Source organism: Cherax quadricarinatus, unplaced genomic scaffold (assembly GCF_038502225.1).
Source record: "Cherax quadricarinatus isolate ZL_2023a unplaced genomic scaffold, ASM3850222v1 Contig1485, whole genome shotgun sequence".
In the NCBI taxonomy this organism is placed as follows: Eukaryota; Metazoa; Arthropoda; class Malacostraca; order Decapoda; family Parastacidae; genus Cherax; species Cherax quadricarinatus.
In genome coordinates this window covers 29,149-48,318 of record NW_027196511.1, presented here as the reverse complement: position 1 = coordinate 48,318, position 19,170 = coordinate 29,149, and positions in this window count along the sequence as shown.

Here is a 19,170-nt window from a genome sequence, read left to right as displayed (position 1 = left end):
GGTGTTTGGTCCTTTACTTAACCCCTCCTCTCCCCCGTAATTTTTTTCCTCCCCTTGTGGGCCCTTAGTTCCCCTGCAGTGCTACTCTTTCTTGTCCTTTGACTGAGTCCACTACTACTACTACTACTACCTCTCTTACTGCCCCTCTTGTCCTGTCCCTGTCGTCTTCTATCCTTTCTGATAGTGTGATTTGTAAATGGCCCAAGTCGGACCGAAACGTCGTCGTAAGCTCGTATTGTGCCTTTTTGTTCTTGCGGGAGATTGGAAGTTATGGCAGCCAGTGGCAGCATGAGTCTTGTGTTCAAGAAATAACACCAGTAGTGGAAATTTGAAGTAGATTTTATCAGTCATTCTCCAGTTATGGCACAAATGTTAATGATTGCAAGATTTTTTTATTATTAATATTTTACTACATCAAGTAATTTGCTTGCAAGAAACGAAACTTAAGAAATACTGTCCTAGCAATTTAGTACAACAACCTTTTAATATTGAAACTGTTCATTATATAACGTGATTTAACGATAATAAAAGTTTTCCCATTATTTTAAACAGAAAATGGTAAGATGTGCATCAATATATTTGAATCTCACTGTCCACCATCCTCGAGTTTTCAAGGACTTTCTTTGAACTAGCTGAAATGTTGAAATAGATTCAACATATTCAATCATAGGTCACGTGACTATATTAGCTGTTTCAAAAATTTGGTCCTCCTTATCTTACACAAGTATTGATAATGTGTAGCCAATTCGAATAAATTTTCTCTAGGTATGAGTTAAATATAATGAAAGAGATGGGAAAAAAAAATCAAGTAACATCATGAAGCTATCCCTTGACTGATATCCAATTAAAATTCATCGATGAAATATGAGGCTGTTTTTTTTAATGAAACCCATGCTGATGAGGGTTTTTCAAGGTATTAAATCCATTACTGAGGCCCAGGAATGAGGTGAACAACTATAGCAACTTCAGAGAATATAATGCCATGATTATTGAATATACTGCACTTTCATATAATTTTAAATGAAAATTTTATGTTTTATCTTTTTTTTACTTATATTATTAGCTATATTATATATAGGCAGGTACATACATTAATATGTAACAATGGTACTTTTTTTTATATTTTATTTAAAACAATGCAATACAAGGTGGTATAAATATATTAAAAAGGTGCACAGAAACAGATTAATACACAAGAATCCAAAATGATCCTAAACACGTAATATCCACACCATACAATACAGTGGTATTACACTCACACACACCATACATTACAGTGGTATTACACTCACACACACAATACAATACAGTGGTATTACACTCACACACACCATACATTACAGTGGCATTACACTCACACACACCATACAATACAGTTGTATTACACTCACACACACCATACAATACAATGGTATTACACTCATACACACCATACAATACAGTGGTATTACACTCACACACACCATACAATACAGTGGTATTACACTCACACACACCATACATTACAGTGGTATTACACTCACACACACCATACAATACAGTGGTATTACACTCACACACACCATACAATACAGTGGTATTACACTCACACACACCATACAATACAGTGGTATTACACTCACACACACCATACAATACAGTGGTATTACACTCACACACACCATACATTACAGTGGTATTACACTCACACACACCATACATTACAGTGGTATTACACTCTCACACACCATACATTACAGTGGTATTACACTCACACACACCATACAATACAGTGGTATTACACTCACACACACCATCCAATACAGTGGTATTACACTCACACACACCATATAATACAGTGGTATTACACTCACACACACCATACATTACAGTGGTATTACACTCACACACACCATACAATACAGTGGTATTATACTCACACACACCATACAATACAGTGGTATTACACTCACACACACCATACAATACAGTGGTATTACACTGACACACACCATACAATACAGTGGTATTACACTCACACACACCATACAATACAGTGGTATTACACTCACACACACCATACAATACAGTGGTATTACACTCACACACACCATACAATACAGTGGTATTACACTCACACACACCATACAATACAGTGGTATTACACTCACACACACCATACAATACAGTGGTATTACACTCACAGACACCATACATTACAGTGGTATTACACTCACACACACCATACAATACAGTGGTATTACACTCACACACACCATACAATACAGTGGTATTACACTCACACACACCATACAATACAGTGGTATTACACTCACACACACCATACAATACAGTGGTATTACACTCACACACACCATACAATACAGTGGTATTACACTCACACAATACAATACAGTGGTATTACACTCACACACACCATACAATACAGTGGTATTACACTCATACACACCATACAATACAGTGGTATTACACTCACACACACCATACAATACAGTGGTATTACACTCACACACACCATACAATACAGTGGTATTACACTCACACACACCATACAATACAGTGGTATTACTCTCACACACACCATACAATACAGTGGTATTACACTCACACACACCATACATTACAGTGGTATTACACTCACACACACCATACAATACAGTGGTATTACACTCACACACACCATACAATACAGTGGTATTACACTCACACACACCATACAATACAGTGGTATTACACTCACACACACCATACAATACAGTGGTATTACACTCACACCATACAATACAGTGGTATTACACTCACACACACCATACAATACAGTGGTATTACACTCACACACACCATACAATACAGTGGTATTACACTCACACACACCATACAATACAGTGGTATTACACTCACACACACCATACAATACAGTGGTATTACACTCACACACACCATACAATACAGTGGTATTACTCTCACACACACCATACAATACAGTGGTATTACACTCACACACACACCATACATTACAGTGGTATTACACTCACACACACCATACAATACAGTGGTATTACACTCACACACACCATACAATACAGTGGTATTACACTCACACACACCATACAATACAGTGGTATTACACTCACACACACCATACAATACAGTGGTATTACACTCACACCATACAATACAGTGGTATTACACTCACACACACCATACAATACAGTGGTATTACACTCACACACACCATACAATACAGTGGTATTACACTCACACACACCATACAATACAGTGGTATTACACTCACACACACCATACAATACAGTGGTATTACACTCACACACACCATACAATACAGTGGTATTACACTCACACACACCATACATTACAGTGGTATTACACTCTCACACACACCATACATTGCAGTGGTATTACACTCTCACACACACCATACATTGCAGTGGTTTTACACTCTCACACACACCATACATTGCAGTGGTTTTACACTCTCACACACACCATTCATTACAGTGGTATTACACTCTCACACACACCATACATTACAGTGGTATTACACTCTCACACACACCATACATTACAGTGGTATTACACTCTCTCACACACCATACATTACAGTGGTATTACACTCTCACACACACATACATTACAGTGGTATTACACTCTCACATGCAACATTCGACTTCCATTATCATACAAAAGTATTATTACCGATAGTAACTTAAAATTTTGTCACTTCCCCCTCCAACACTTCCCCCCCCACACTTCCCCCCATACACACTTCCCCCCTCCCTCACGCACACCAAAAGAAACATCCTGAATTATCATTAAGCAAGAAATATATTTAATAAGTCTTACAATCACTGGTGATACAGGAACACCAAATCATCAAACCATAACGAATAATGTATTATTGACATATTAGAAGACATGATATACCTAAACACAGTAACACCTCAACCAGGTCAAATAAATACATTGCGAAAGATTAATATCACATAGAACATTGGAACAATGTAGTTCAACAGACCTCAAAGGCAACCTATTTACATGTTTATTTACCAATTAAACCCTAACATTACCACATAATATAAAAACATTGCCACAATACAAGCGATGATAAATTATAATAAAATGTCACAATACCTTAAACAATACTAACTTATCACGTGTAAAGGTCTCATGGATGACGGCAATCATAATTATATAAATGATTTTTAGTTGGTCATAATACTAAGTTCAATCTTATGTTCTTTTTTCAAAATATTATTTGTCATGTTGGCATAATCTATGATTCTTATACTAAAGAGGAATTTGTTTTTTATTGTCAACAAGATACTACTATGTTCAAGATTAAATCATGTTGGTTATTCGTTTCTGTGTTCAGTGAACAATGGTATGATCTGTAGTGACAAGGGGGTTGTGGGGGTACTGTGTTCAGTGAACAATGGTATGATCTGTGGTGACAGGGGGGTTGTGGGGGTACTGTGTTCAGTGAACAATGGTATGATCTGTAGTGACAAGGGGGTTGTGGGGGTACTGTGTTCAGTGAACAATGGTATGATCTGTGGTGACAGGGGGGTAGTGGGGGTACTGTGTTCAGTGAACAATGGTATGATCTGGGGTGGCGGGGGGTTGTGGGGGTACTGTGTTCAGTGAACAATGGTATGATCTGTGGTGACATGGGGGTTGTGGGGGTACTGTGTTCAGTGAACAATGGTATGATCTGGGGTGGCGGGGTTGTGGGGGGTTGTGGGGGGTTGTGGGGGGTTGTGGGGGGTTGTGGGGGTTATGGGGGTACTGCTTAAACATATTTTATTACATGTACTTAATTAATGTGTATATTGCTGATAGCAAGGGGTAATTGAGAATTGTTTTTAATTAGTATTACTTGCACAGTTTTCCTTAGTTTTTGTATAAAGACATTTTACATGTATCAGGTGTGTACAGTGTACTAAGTGACATTATTGTAACTTGAAATGATGTGATTGATGTTGGGTACAATATTGTGTAATCTTGTTTTTTCACACACGTGTTGGGGGTTGTACTGAGTCATGTGAAGAGAAAATTTTCTAAAGGCAATGTAACACGAGCAGTATGTTTCGCTTATGAAGACATAATTGTTTTTGTATTATCTGACTCTGTATGCATTTATTTATTTATTGTAACGTGTATTTTAAATAAAAAAAAAGACTAACACAATGTGAATATTACATTTCAAAACACACGTATACAACTACCAATAAAGTTGGTATTACCGTTAATGACTTAAACTCATTGCACATTAATTACCCCCCTCATCTCGAAATAATATGACCGTTATCACCAACTTGTTGACTTAACGTCCTAACTTGACTATATATGAATAAACCTAAGTGGTAATTATATAAGTATTGGTGAAACAGTAGCACCAAAGACACAGTACATTTAATAACAAATATTAACATAAGGGAAACATGACCAAGTCTTACACATTGACACTTCAACCCGGTTAAGATACACTTCTAGTGCTTAACAAGTCCAGGAACATTGCCACAATGAAGTTCAATCAATCCTTAATCACAACAGCGTATCTAAGGCGCACGCAGGCGCAGACAGCCACAACTGTATGTGCCGTTACACATCCCATACGCACTGGTTCATACACATTCGCACGTTACATTATTCCAACTCACTCTCCACACTAAAGTCGCGCACATTCTTTGCAACTGTCAACCCCAAGGAGGCGACCCCGTTTCTACCCCTGACATCCCATCCTTCAGTAGCATTTACCATCCCTACCCTGCCCCTCCCACCTGATTTACAAATCTAATAAAACCTCTAACGTAAGTTCTCTATGTCCCTCTGAGAAAGCCCGCTCCCACCTTCTCCCATAAATTTCCCTGTTACGGCACAACGTTTTATAAAACGTAACCGCTAAAACCCGCCTCTTTACCTCACTGACCCCTTTCCCCCTCATTCCCCACGTTATGTATATATAATCTACCATAATGTAATTGTCCTCATCGCTCTCGGGCCGTGTGGACAGGCTGAGCAGTAGCTCCCGAATCATCTGGCTTTCTGCGCAGTTTTCATATTCGTCTCTCAACTCTTGAGCAGAGAGGACGTACTTGGAACTGCGCTCTAACCCCTGGTGGCAGGTGACAGTATTTTCATCATGGCGGAGAGTGGCCGCAGACGTGTAAACACTGTTTGGAATTGGTGAGGGGCGTGCTTACTGCCCAGAATACCAACATGTTGCTGACGGCGATATTGTGGGATACGTACGGCATCGCTAATGAAGACCTTTATGGAGTCTCACTGAATGGTGTGGCACGCATTTTCGTTAAGTTCCGGCTGAGCAGTACATATGAAAACATGGTGGCCAAGTATCAGGACGTGGTTAAGACGGTTACCCCTGGCGTTAGTGTCTGTCTTCATGACATATCAAGATTCTACACCTGGGTCAAGGTGCGTAATGTACCTTTCGAGGCTGATGAAAGTGATTTACGGCAGGTGTTTGGAAGATATGGGACAATCCATATGGCGACATTGGGACGTTGGCGAGATGGGCCACTAGTTGGCTTCCCTGAAGGGACATTTTTCCTGAAGATGTCCCTAAGGCATCCTATTCCATCTTATGTGGGAATGGAGGACTTCCGGACTCAGGTGTACGTAACATACACAGGTCAGAGGCGTACATGCCATGTGTGTGGGGCGTACGGCCACATAGCGCCGACTTGTCCAACGAGACATGGGAAACCTGACGCTGAGGCGGGGTCTGATGGTGCTACGGACCGACTGACTTATGCAACGACAACGCAACGTAAGCCTTTGTCACGGGACGCGTGGAGTGTGGAGGTGGAGAGGGAGGAAGCATCGTCGCCTGAGTGTGTGACACTCACTGGACTTGACGAGGATGTAGGCTTGGTGTCGGCAAAAAGTGGTGAGGAGTCTGCAATTGCTCACCATGTTTTGGAAGCTACAATTCAGGAGGCCCTGGACGACTTACTGGATGTTTCGGCCAATGCTGGCTTGGATGCTGTGAGTGTAGAGGCTGAGGTGGGTGGCCTCAATGAGAAGGTTGTGAGTGATGAGGGGCGGGTTCAGAGTGTGGCAGTCGAGGTCCACAGGGAAAATGCCCAGGAAGCGGCGAAGCGTGAGAAGCGTGGCTCTCACAAGAGGATTGCTGTCATTTCTGATAGTGAGGATGTTTTGACTCCTGGGCAAAGGACTGGGAAGAAAGCCTGGCATCATCTAACGCTTAGAGATAAAGGTGGTTTAAAGAATGTTGAGCGTGAGCAAGGGGAAGGTGATGGGAAGTGAGGGGGTGGGGTGGGGATTCTCGCCAGGGTTCTAAGTGTGTTAGGGTGTCTAAGGGAAAGCCCTCATTATGGCCTTCAGGTGTCTTACTTTAAATGTTAATGGGTTGAAGGCAGTGGGCAAATGTAAAGTTCTGGAGGGTTATTTGAGGAGATATGTGCCAGACCTTGTGTTCTTGCAGGAGCATAATTCTAAATATTTAGGCGAATTGTCAGTTACCGGATATGATGTGTACATGGGTTGTTCTACACGACTGAAAGGTGGTGTGGCGCTATTAATTAAGGAAGCCAGCCCGTTTCTTTTGCATAGGTGTGAGGTAGGGGAGGAGGGGCGGGTGGTTAGGGTCGAGGGTATGTGGGTTGGGGTTTGGGTGGGTTTCACTGGGGTGTATGGGCCGGCAGAAGGGGACATGGGTGTTAAAAATAGCTTCTTTGGGGATGTCCTTGTCTACTATTTCAGATCGCTGCTGGGTATTACAATTATAGGGGGTGATTGGCCTACAGAATTCTCCAAGGCCAATGGTATTGATGACTGGACAGACATTTTTCTTAACAAATTACTTAGACTATACAACAAACATTGTCCTATAAAAACAAAACAGATCACAAACAAAAGGCTTGGTTGCCCATGGCTAACCAGTACCATTCTGAAATCCATTGACAAGAAACACCAATATGAAAAGCAATATAGACAGGGCTTAATACACAAAGATATTCTTAAACACTATTCATCAGTTCTCACCAAAGTAATAAAGAAAGCCAAACAACTATACTACAGTAGATTCACAGACACTAGAGGAGATATAAAAAAGACCTGGAAAACACTCTCTCAGATTCTAGGGACCCACAAACTGAAAAAAAAACAAGAATATTGTCCTAACTAAACCTAATGAAACACCACTACATCCCACTGACACAGCTAACAAGATAAACGACTTCTTCTCAACCATAGGATCTAATCTCGCCAATAAAATCCCACATACCAATGCCCATGCTGGGGACTACCTAGATGGGAATTTCCCAAATTCCTTCTATCTTGCACCAACTGAGCCCTCGGAAGTCACCGAGATTATAAAGTCACTTAAAAACAACTCAGGGAATTTGTCTAATGTCCCACCATTACTGTACAAGCGAGCGGCCCATATCCTTTCGCATGCTATTTCATTACTTTTTAACAAGTCACTAGAAACTAGCACCTTCCCGAAACTACTCAAGATGGCAAGGGTTACACCAATACATAAAGGTGGTGACCCTACAGACTTAAACAACTATAGGCCAATATCAAACTTACCATTGCTATCCAAAATCTTTGAGAAACTCGTGCACAGGAGACTATATTCATTTATAACAACACAAAACATACTCAACCCCTGCCAATTTGGATTCAGGAAAAATAAAAGCACTAATGATGCAATCATAAAAATGCTAGATCTGCTTTACACAGCATTGGAAAATAAGGAATATCCTCTAGGAATTTTTATTGACCTAAGAAAAGCTTTTGACACAGTAGACCACGACATCCTACTCCACAAACTTGACAATTACGGTATAAGAGGCTATGCGCTTGCTTATTTCAAATCTTACCTTATTAATAGGTATCAGTATGTCACCATTAAATACACAGCATCAACAACACGGCCACTTGATACTGGAGTTCCGCAGGGAAGTGTCCTTGGTCCCCTGCTCTTCCTCATATACATCAGTGATCTTCCAAACGTATCCCAACACCTGAAGCCCATTCTCTTTGCTGACGACACGACTTATGTCATCTCTCACCCTAATCTTGCCACCCTCAACACCATTGTTAACGAGGAGCTGATCAAAATATCGACTTGGATGACAGCCAATAAACTTACACTTAACACTGACAAAACCTACTATATTATGTTTGGTAGCAGAGCAGGAGATGCACAAATTAACATTAAGATCGACAACACTCTAATTACCAGACATAATGAGGGCAAATTCCTAGGCCTATACCTTGGAACAACCTGAATTTCAGCACCCATATCCAACACATAACCAAAAAAGTATCCAAAACGGTTGGGATCCTCTCCAAGATACGATACTACGTGCCGCAAAATGCCCTTCTCACACTATACCACTCACTTATTTATCCATACCTCACCTATGCTATTTGTGCTTGGGGATCAACTGCAGCAACACACCTAAAGCCAATAATAACCCAACAAAAAGCTGCAGTAAGAATAATCACTAAATTCCATCCCTGGCAACACCCTCCCCCCCCACTCTTCATAGATCTAAACTTACTCCCTGTTCAGTACATCCACACTTACTACTGTGCAATCTACATCTACAGGACCTTAAGCTCCAATATCAACCTTGACCTAAAACGCTTTCTTGATAGTTGTGACAGAACCCACAGACATAACACCAGACACAAACATCTCTACGACATTCCCCGTGTCCAACTAAATCTTTACAAAAATTCAATGTATGTCAAAGGCTCTAAAATCTGGAACACCCTACCTGAGAACTCTAGAACTGCAGACACATTCATCACCTTCAAAACTACCATTAGAAAACATCTTATCTCCCTGATACACCCCATCAACTAACTACACGAATACCACCTGGTGGTTCACACTTACACTCACTCACCCATTTGACCATAAACAGAAATATTAATCTCAATCTTAAAATAATGAATCCTATGATACTCCAATACTGAAACTATGTACTGTGCCAAAACAAAAGCATTCACATTGCTAAACTCACAAACTAGTATTTAGTCACTTAGCCATAATACCAACTTACCTCATAATTTGTAATATTTTAAAATAAAGAATTAAACTAAGTCTGCCCGAAATGCCTAGCCATGCTAGGCATTCTAGTGGTACACTCTGTAATCATTATTTAACTACATGTAAACCACACAACAACCAAATTCTGTAAATTCAACATTGTAATCTTTATAGAGAATAAACTTTGAATTTGAATTTGAATTTGAATTGGAACTGTGTTGTCCGACATAAGGATGTAGAGCCTAGGAGGAGGTTTTTTTTTCGGGGTTTTTTAGGGGATCTGTTGAGAGGTGTGAATGTAGTGGATTTTGGAGGGGAGGTGAGCAGAGTGACGCATACGTTTATTAAGCGTGATTATGCGGCGAGACTTGATCGCATTTATGTATCTCGGGGGGTGAGGGTGAGCAGTGTGTGTGCGTTGAATGTAAGCTTCTCTGATCATCGAGGGGTTCTGGTGGATTTAAATTGGGAGGGTTTGCCGAAGCATTTCAGAGGTTTCTGGAAGATGAATGTTGGGTTATTGAAAACAGGGGAGAGGAGGGAATCTTTTGCATGTGCTTGGAAAAGGTGGTGGGCTGATGGAGGGGGGGGGTTGATGTCATTGGGTGGTGGGACTCGGTCGGTAAGGGGAAGGTGAGGGATTTTTATCAGACGAGGGGACAGGAAGAGAGGCGGTTTCAATATGGGATTTTAAATTAACTTGAGGGTCAACTACAGGAATGCTATATGGGAGGGGGGGGGGCTGCATATCCGATGGTTGAGATTGAGGGTTTGAAACAACGGATTAGGGATATTCAAAATCGCAATTTTGATGCTGCAAGGGTTGCAGGGGGCCTTGATGAGGTCGTATGTCTTGCGTCGGCGTATGTCTTGCGGGAGCAGGGGACACGTCATAGGGCAACGGAAGTGATGAGTTTGCGGGTACAGGAGCAATTGGCGGGATATCGTCAGGGGCAGGTGCTTTTGCCAACAGAGGGTATGGGTTGTTATGTGGATGTGTGGTACGAGAAGAATGGTAAAAGTGTGGGGGTTAATTGTGAGGCAGGGGTAGGTTGGGGGAACAGCAGAGAACGGGTGTAGTGGTCATGGTCCCTAAAAAAAAGTCTTGTGAATGTATGCATGACTACCGTTCGATCACTTTAATGTGTGGCGATTACAAGATCTTTGCTAAAGTGCTGGGAAATAGGTTGAAAGGTGTTCTTGCCAGAGTTTTGGACGAGGGTCAATATGGAGTGCCTGGGCGTTTGATGTGTGTGGGGCAGGGGATTATACGTAGGTTTATAGATGAAAGTGGGGGAAACATCAAGTGTGGGGTTTTAGCATTAGATTGGCATGCAGCGTATGACTGTGTGGAGCGTGAGGCATTGTGGAAGTTTATGCAATGGCAGGGGTTTTGGTGGGAAATCGTCAGTTGGACTAAGGTGTTGTATGAGCAGGCAACGGTTAGGGTACAAGTGAATGGTAGATTAAGTCAACCTGTTAGGATGGAAAGGGGTTTAAGGCAGGGATACCCTGTGTCGCAGCTTCTCTTTGCATTGCTCCAAGACCCGTTCTATAGGGCTGTGTGTTGGGGCGTACTGGAAGGGATGGTGAGGGATGGGGTGTCTGTGGAACCGGGGATCGTTGGATATGTTGATGACACCACAGTGCTATTTAGAAGGTCTGAAGATTTACCTACGGTTAGTGAGTTGGTGGAGAGTTTTGGCATGGCAACAGGGATTACGCTTAATAGAGATAAGTTGAGGTTATTGAGGGTGGGGGATGGTGCGGGTGGGGTATACGAACAGGGTGAAGGTTGGTCCCTGGTAAGTAGACTTAAGGTATGTGGGGTTGTTCACATGGAAAATCTCCTGGAGGCACGGAAGGTGAATCCGAAAGAAGCTGTGGATAGGGTTTTGGGTAGATTAGTGGGTTTGCATACAGGAGGTTTGACGCTGCACCAGCGTACTATTGTGGTGAATGTGAAACTGTATAGTAAGCTGTGGCATATGGCAAGTATATATCCCTTGGAAACATGTGATGAGAAGCGTCTGTTGAAGTGCATGTATCAATATATTTGGGGTTCGGGTTGTGAATGGTTGTCGAGAGATGTTGTGTGTCTACCGGTATGCCAGGGAGGGCTGGGGTTATGGCGCTGCATCAAAGGTTGTTGGGTATGTACGTTAAACATAGTTATTTGAGGGAGGGCAGAATCACAGGTACAGGTTTGGCATGGGTGAGAAGGGACTTGGTACGTTGGGTGAGGGGTAGGGATGTTCAGGTGTGTGAGGGAATGTTGAGGTTGATGTGTTATGCAAGGGAACCCTGCGGGGTTAAGATAGGTACACTGGCTCGGGTGGGTGGTGGGGAGGTAGTTGCTAGGGTTGTGGGTTTGTATCCGATGTATGCATGGAGTGACACATGGGGGCGCCTGAAAGGGTTGCAATTGAAGGCTGTGGTGCGGGAGGTAATGTTTAAATTTCTCCATAATGTATTGCAGTTTGGGGAGGTATTAGGTAATAGGCGTGTGCAGGAGGAACGGGAATGTTGTGAGTGTGGGGGTATTGACACTGTTTTCCATGTAGTATATTTTTGTGAAAGGTTGGAACCAGTGAGAGAGTGGTTTAGCAGGGTTTTACGTATGGTGGGTGGGGGTGGTATTTGTGTTCTACGGGCATTAAGCTTGGATGTGGGGGGTGGGGGTGCCGGTACAAAATGCGATGGGTTATCTAGTAGCCGACTTCGTGTGTACTTCCTGGGTTTTACGGAGAGCGCCGGTGGGGGAGTGAATTAGGGCCCTAGCAGCGATATTTTATGGGACACAAAGGAGGAATAAGGATATCACTGGGAACAGATGGTATTTCAGATTTTCAGATGGATATCGTAGCTTTCGAGTGGAGGACTTATGGGCATTACGGATTCAGGAGACGTGACGAAGCTGGCTTCTTGAGAAAGGCGCGGGCGTGATTGGTGCATTTGGAGGACAAGAGGTGTAATGCGAGTTGTGTGGGTCAAGTGAGTGGCTTGGTGTCAGGGAATTTTTAATGACATGTGTTATGCGAAGTGAGGCGTTGAGACCTGGTGGTGGGGAAGTTTATGATTCTTTTTATTTTAATTTTGGGATATGAGAAACACGGGGGTTGTGAGGCAGTCAGATTCCCTTCAGGAAACTGGTATGAGTAAGATGGAGCTTTAATTTAGCAAGGTATGAAGTCTGGTACTTTATGTGACTGTGAGCCTCTTGTGTGCAAGATGACTGTGAAGGTTCTTATTATGCTAATGTATCATTTTTAACAAATGTACTTCCTGTGTTTTGCAGGGTGTGGCTATGTGTCTTGCAGGGTGTGGCTATGTGTCTTGCAGGGTGTGGCTATGTGTCTTGCAGGGTGTGGCTATGTGTCTTGCAGGGGTGTGGCTATGTGTCTTGCAGGGTGTGGCTATGTGTCTTGCAGGGGTGTGGCTATGTGTCTTGCAGGGTGTGGCTATGTGTCTTGCAGGGGTGTGGCTATGTGTCTTGCAGGGTGTGGCTATGTGTCTTGCAGGGTGTGGCTATGTGTCTTGCAGGGTGTGGCTGTGTCTTGCAGGGTGTGGCTATGTGTCTTGCAGGGTGTGGCTATGTGTCTTGCAGGGTGTGGCTATGTGTCTTGCAGGGTGTGGCTATGTGTCTTGCAGGGTGTGGCTGTGTCTTGCAGGGTGTGGCTATGTGTCTTGCAGGGTGTGGCTATGTGTCTTGCAGGGTGTGGCTATGTGTCTTGCAGGGTGTGGCTATATGTCTTGCAGGGTGTGGCTATGTGTCTTGCAGGGTGTGGCTATGTGTCTTGCAGGGTGTGGCTGTGTCTTGCAGGGTGTGGCTGTGTCTTGCAGGGTGTGGCTATGTGTCTTGCAGGGTGTGGCTGTGTCTTGCAGGGTGTGGCTATGTGTCTTGCAGGGTGTGGCTATGTGTCTTGCAGGGTGTGGCTATGTGTCTTGCAGGGTGTGGCTATGTGTCTTGCAGGGTGTGGCTGTGTCTTGCAGGGTGTGGCTATGTGTCTTGCAGGGTGTGGCTGTGTCTTGCAGGGTGTGGCTATGTGTCTTGCAGGGTGTGGCTATGTGTCTTGCAGGGTGTGGCTATGTGTCTTGCAGGGTGTGGCTATGTGTCTTGCAGGGTGTGGCTGTGTCTTGCAGGGTGTGGCTATGTGTCTTGCAGGGTGTGGCTATGTGTCTTGCAGGGTGTGGCTATGTGTCTTGCAGGGTGTGGCTATGTGTCTTGCAGGGTGTGGCTATGTGTCTTGCAGGGTGTGGCTATGTGTCTTGCAGGGTGTGGCTGTGTCTTGCACGGTGTGGCTATGTGTCTTGCAGGGTGTGGCTATGTGTCTTGCAGGGTGTGGCTATGTGTCTTGCAAGGTGTGGCTATGTGTCTTGCAGGGTGTGGCTATGTGTCTTGCAGGGGTGTGGCTATGTTTCTTGCAGGGTGTGGCTATGTGTCTTGCAGGGTGTGGCTATGTGTCTTGTAGGGTGTGGCTATGTGTCTTGCAGGGTGTGGCTATGTGTCTTGCAGGGTGTGGCTATGTGTCTTGCAAGGTGTGGCTATGTGTCTTGCAGGGTGTGGCTATGTGTCTTGCAGGGTGTGGCTATGTGTCTTGCAGGGTGTGGCTATGTGTCTTGCAGGGTGTGGCTATATGTCTTGCAGGGGTGTGGCTATGTGTCTTGCAGGGTGTGGCTATGTGTCTTGCAGGGTGTGACTATGTGTCTTGCAGGGTGTGGCTATGTGTCTTGCAGGGTGTGGCTATGTGTCTTGCAGGGTGAGCCTATGTGTCTTGCAGGGTGTGGCTATTTGTCTTGCAGGGGTGTGGCTATGTGTCTTGCAGGGTGTGGCTATTTGTCTTGCAGCGTGTGGCTGTGTCTTGCAGAGTGTGGCTATGTGTCTTGCAGGGTGTGGCTGTGTCTTGCAGGGTGTGGCTATGTGTCTTGCAGGGTGTGGCTATGTGTCTTGCAGGGTGTGGCTATGTGTCTTGCAGGGTGTGGCTATGTGTCTTGCAGGGTGTGGCTATGTGTCTTGCAGGGTGTGGCTATGTGTCTTGCAGGGTGTGGCTATGTGTCTTGCAGGGTGTGGCTATGTGTCTTGCAGGGTGTGGCTATGTGTCTTGCAGGGTGTGGCTATGTGTCTTGCAGGGTGTGGCTATGTGTCTTGCAGGGTGTGGCTATGTGTCTTGCAGGGTGTGGCTGTGTCTTGCACGGTGTGGCTATGTGTCTTGCAGGGTGTGGCCATGTGTCTTGCAGGGTGTGGCTATGTGTCTTGCAAGGTGTGGCTATGTGTCTTGCAGGGTGTGGCTATGTGTCTTGCAGGGGTGTGGCTATGTTTCTTGCAGGGTGTGGCTATGTGTCTTGCAGGGTGTAGCTATGTGTCTTGCAGGGTGTGGCTATGTGTTTTGCAGGGTGTGGCTATGTGTCTTGCAGGGTGTGGCTATGTGTCTTGCAGGGTGTGGCTATGTGTCTTGCAGGGTGTGGCTATGTGTCTTGCAGGGTGTGGCTATGTGTCTTGCAGGGTGTGGCTATGTGTCTTGCAGGGTGTGGCTATATGTCTTGCAGGGGTGTGGCTATGTGTCTTGCAGGGTGTGGCTATGTGTCTTGCAGGGTGTGGCTATGTGTCTTGCAGGGTGTGGCTATGTGTCTTGCAGGGTGTGGCTATGTGTCTTGCAGGGTGTGGCTATGTGTCTTGCAGGGTGTGGCTATGTGTCTTGCAGGGTGTGGCTATGTGTCTTGCAGTGTGTGGCTATGTGTCTTGCAGGGTGTGGCTATGTGTCTTGCAGGGGTGTGGCTATGTGTCTTGCAGGGTGTGGCTATGTGTCTTGCAGGGTGTGGCTGTGTCTTGCAGGGTGTGGCTATGTGTCTTGCAGGGTGTGGCTGTGTCTTGCAGGGTGTGGCTATGTGTCTTGCAGGGTGTGGCTGTGTCTTGCAGGGTGTGGCTGTGTCTTGCAGGGTGTGGCTATGTCTTGCAGGGTGTGGCTGTGTCTTGCAGGGTGTGGCTATGTGTCTTGCAGGGTGTGGCTGTGTCTTGCAGGGTGTGGCTGTGTCTTGCAGTGTGTGGCTCTGTCTTGCAGGGTATGGCTGTGTCTTGCAGGGTGTGGCTATGTGTCTTGCAGGGTGTGGCTGTGTCTTGCAGGGTGTGGTTGTGTATTGCAGGGTGTGGCTATGTGTCTTGCAGGGTGTTTCTGTGTCTTGCAGGGTGTGGCTGTGTCTTGCAGGGTGTGGCTATGTGTCTTGCAGGGTGTGGCTATGTGTCTTGCAGGGTGTGGCTGTGTCTTGCAGGGTGTGGCTATGTGTCTTGCAGGGTGTGGCTGTGTCTTGCAGGGTGTGGCTGTGTCTTGCAGGGTGTGGCTATGTCTTGCAGGGTGTGGCTGTGTCTTGCAGGGTGTGGCTGTGTCTTGCAGGGTGTGGCTGTGTCTTGCAGGGTGTGGCTATGTGTCTTGCAGGGTGTGGCTGTGTCTTGCAGGGTGTGGCTGTGTCTTGCAGGGTGTGGCTATGTGTCTTGCAGGGTGTGGCTGTGTCTTGCAGGGTGTGGCCGTGTCTTGCAGGGTGTGGCTATGAGTCTTGCAGGGTGTGGCTATGTGTCTTGCAGGGTGTGGCTGTGTCTTGCAGGGTGTAGCTATGTGTCTTGCAGGGTGTGGCTGTGTCTTGCAGGGTGTGGCTGTGTCTTGCAGGGTGTGGCTATGTCTTGCAGGGTGTGGCTGTGTCTTGCAGGGTGTGGCTGTGTCTTGCAGGGTGTGGCTGTGTCTTGCAGGATGTGGCTGTGTCTTGCAGGGTGTGGCTGTGTCTTGCAGGATGTGGCTGTGTCTTGCAGGGTGTGGCTATGTCTTGCAGGGTGTGGCTGTGTCTTGCAGGGTGTGGCTGTGTCTTGCAGGGTGTGGCTGTGTCTTGCAGGATGTGGCTGTGTCTTGCAGGGTGTGGCTGTGTCTTGCAGGATGTGGCTGTGTCTTGCAGGGTGTGGCTGTGTCTTGCAGGGTGTGGCTGTGTCTTGCAGGGTGTGGCTGTGTCTTGCAGGGTGTGGCTGTGTCTTGCAGGATGTGGCTGTGTCTTGCAGGGTGTGGCTGTGTCTTGCAGGATGTGGCTGTGTCTTGCAGGGTGTGGCTATGTCTTGCAGGGTGTGGCTGTGTCTTGCAGGGTATGGCTGTGTCTTGCAGGGTGTGGCTGTGTCTTGCAGGATGTGGCTGTGTCTTGCAGGGTGTGGCTGTGTCTTGCAGGATGTGGCTGTGTCTTGCAGGGTGTGGCTGTGTCTTGCAGGGTGTGGCTGTGTCTTGCAGGGTGTGGCTGTGTCTTGCACGATGTGGCTTTGCCTTGCAGGGTGTGGCTGTGTCTTGCAGGATGTGGCTGTGTCTTGCAGGGTGTGGCTGTGTCTTGCAGGATGTGGCTGTGTCTTGCAGGGTGTGGCTGTGTCTTGCAGGATGTGGCTGTGTCTTGCAGGGTGTGGCTGTGTCTTGCAGGGTGTGGCTGTGTCTTGCAGGGTGTGGCTGTGTCTTGCAGGGTGTGGCTGTGTCATGCAGGATGTGGCTGTGTCTTGCAGGGTGTGGCTGTGTCTTGCAGGATGTGGCTGTGTCTTGCAGGGTGTGGCTGTGTCTTGCAGGATGTGGCTGTGTCTTGCAGGGTGTGGCTGTGTCTTGCAGGATGTGGCTGTGTCTTGCAGGGTGTGACTATGTGTCTTGCAGGGTGTGGCTATGTGTCTTGCAGGGTGTGGCTGTGTCTTGCAGGATGTGGCTGTGTCTTGCAGGGTGTGGCTGTGTCTTGCAGGGTGTGGCTGTGTCTTGCAGGGTGTGGCTGTGTCTTGCAGGATGTGTCTGTGTCTTGCATGGTGTGACTGTGTCTTGCAGGATGTGGCTGTGTCTTGCAGGGTGTGGCTGTGTCTTGCAGGATGTGGCTGTGTCTTGCAGGGTGTGGCTGTGTCTTGCAGGGTGTGGCTGTGTCTTGCAGGATGTGGCTGTGTCTTGCAGGGTGTGGCTGTGTCTTGCAGGATGTGGCTGTGTCTTGCAGGGTGTGGCTGTGTCTTGCAGGGTGTGGCTGTGTCTTGCAGGGTGTGGCTGTGTCTTGCAGGATGTGGCTGTGTCTTGCAGGATGTGGCTGTGTCTTGCAGGGTGTGGCTGTGTCTTGCAGGATGTGGCTGTGTCTTGCAGGGTGTGGCTGTGTCTTGCAGGATGTGGCTGTGTCTTGCAGGGTGTGGCTGTGTCTTGCAGGGTGTGGCTGTGTCTTGCAGGGTGTGGCTGTGTCTTGCAGGATGTGGCTGTGTCTTGCAGGGTGTGGCTGTGTCTTGCAGGGTGTGTCTGTGTCTTGCAGGATGTGGCTGTGTCTTGCAGGGTGTGGCTGTGTCTTGCAGGATGTGGCTGTGTCTTGCAGGGTGTGGCTGTGTCTTGCAGGGTGTGGCTGTGTCTTGCAGGGTGTGGCTGTGTCTTGCAGGATGTGGCTGTGTCTTGCAGGGTGTGGCTGTGTCTTGCAGGATGTGGCTGTGTCTTGCAGGGTGTGGCTGTGTCTTGCAGGATGTGGCTGTGTCTTGCAGGGTGTGGCTGTGTCTTGCAGGATGTGGCTGTGTTTTGCAGGGTGTGGCTGTGTCCTGCAGGGTGTGGCTGTGTCTTGCAGGGTGTGGCTGTGTCTTGCAGGGTGTGGCTGTGTCTTGCAGGATGTGGCTATGTCTTGCAGGGTGTGGCTGTGTCTTGCAGGATGTGGCTGTGTCTTGCAGGGTGTGGCTATGTCTTGCAGGATGTAGCTGTGTCTTGCAGGGTGTGGCTGTGTCTTGCAGGGTGTTTCTGTGTCTTGCAGGATGTGGCTGTGTCTTGCAGGGTGTGGCTGTGTCTTGCAGGATGTGGCTGTGTCTTGCAGGGTGTGGCTGTGTCTTGCAGGGTGTGGCTGTGTCTTGCAGGGTGTGGCTGTGTCTTGCAGGATGTGGCTGTGTCTTGCAGGGTGTGGCTGTGTCTTGCAGGATGTGGCTGTGTCTTGCAGGGTGTGGCTGTGTCTTGCAGGATGTGGCTGTGTCTTGCAGGGTGTGGCTGTGTCTTGCAGGGTGTGGCTGTGTCTTGCAGGGTGTAGCTATGTGTCTTGCAGGGTGTGGCTGTGTCTTGCAGGGTGTGGCTGTGTCTTGCAGGGTGTGGCTATGT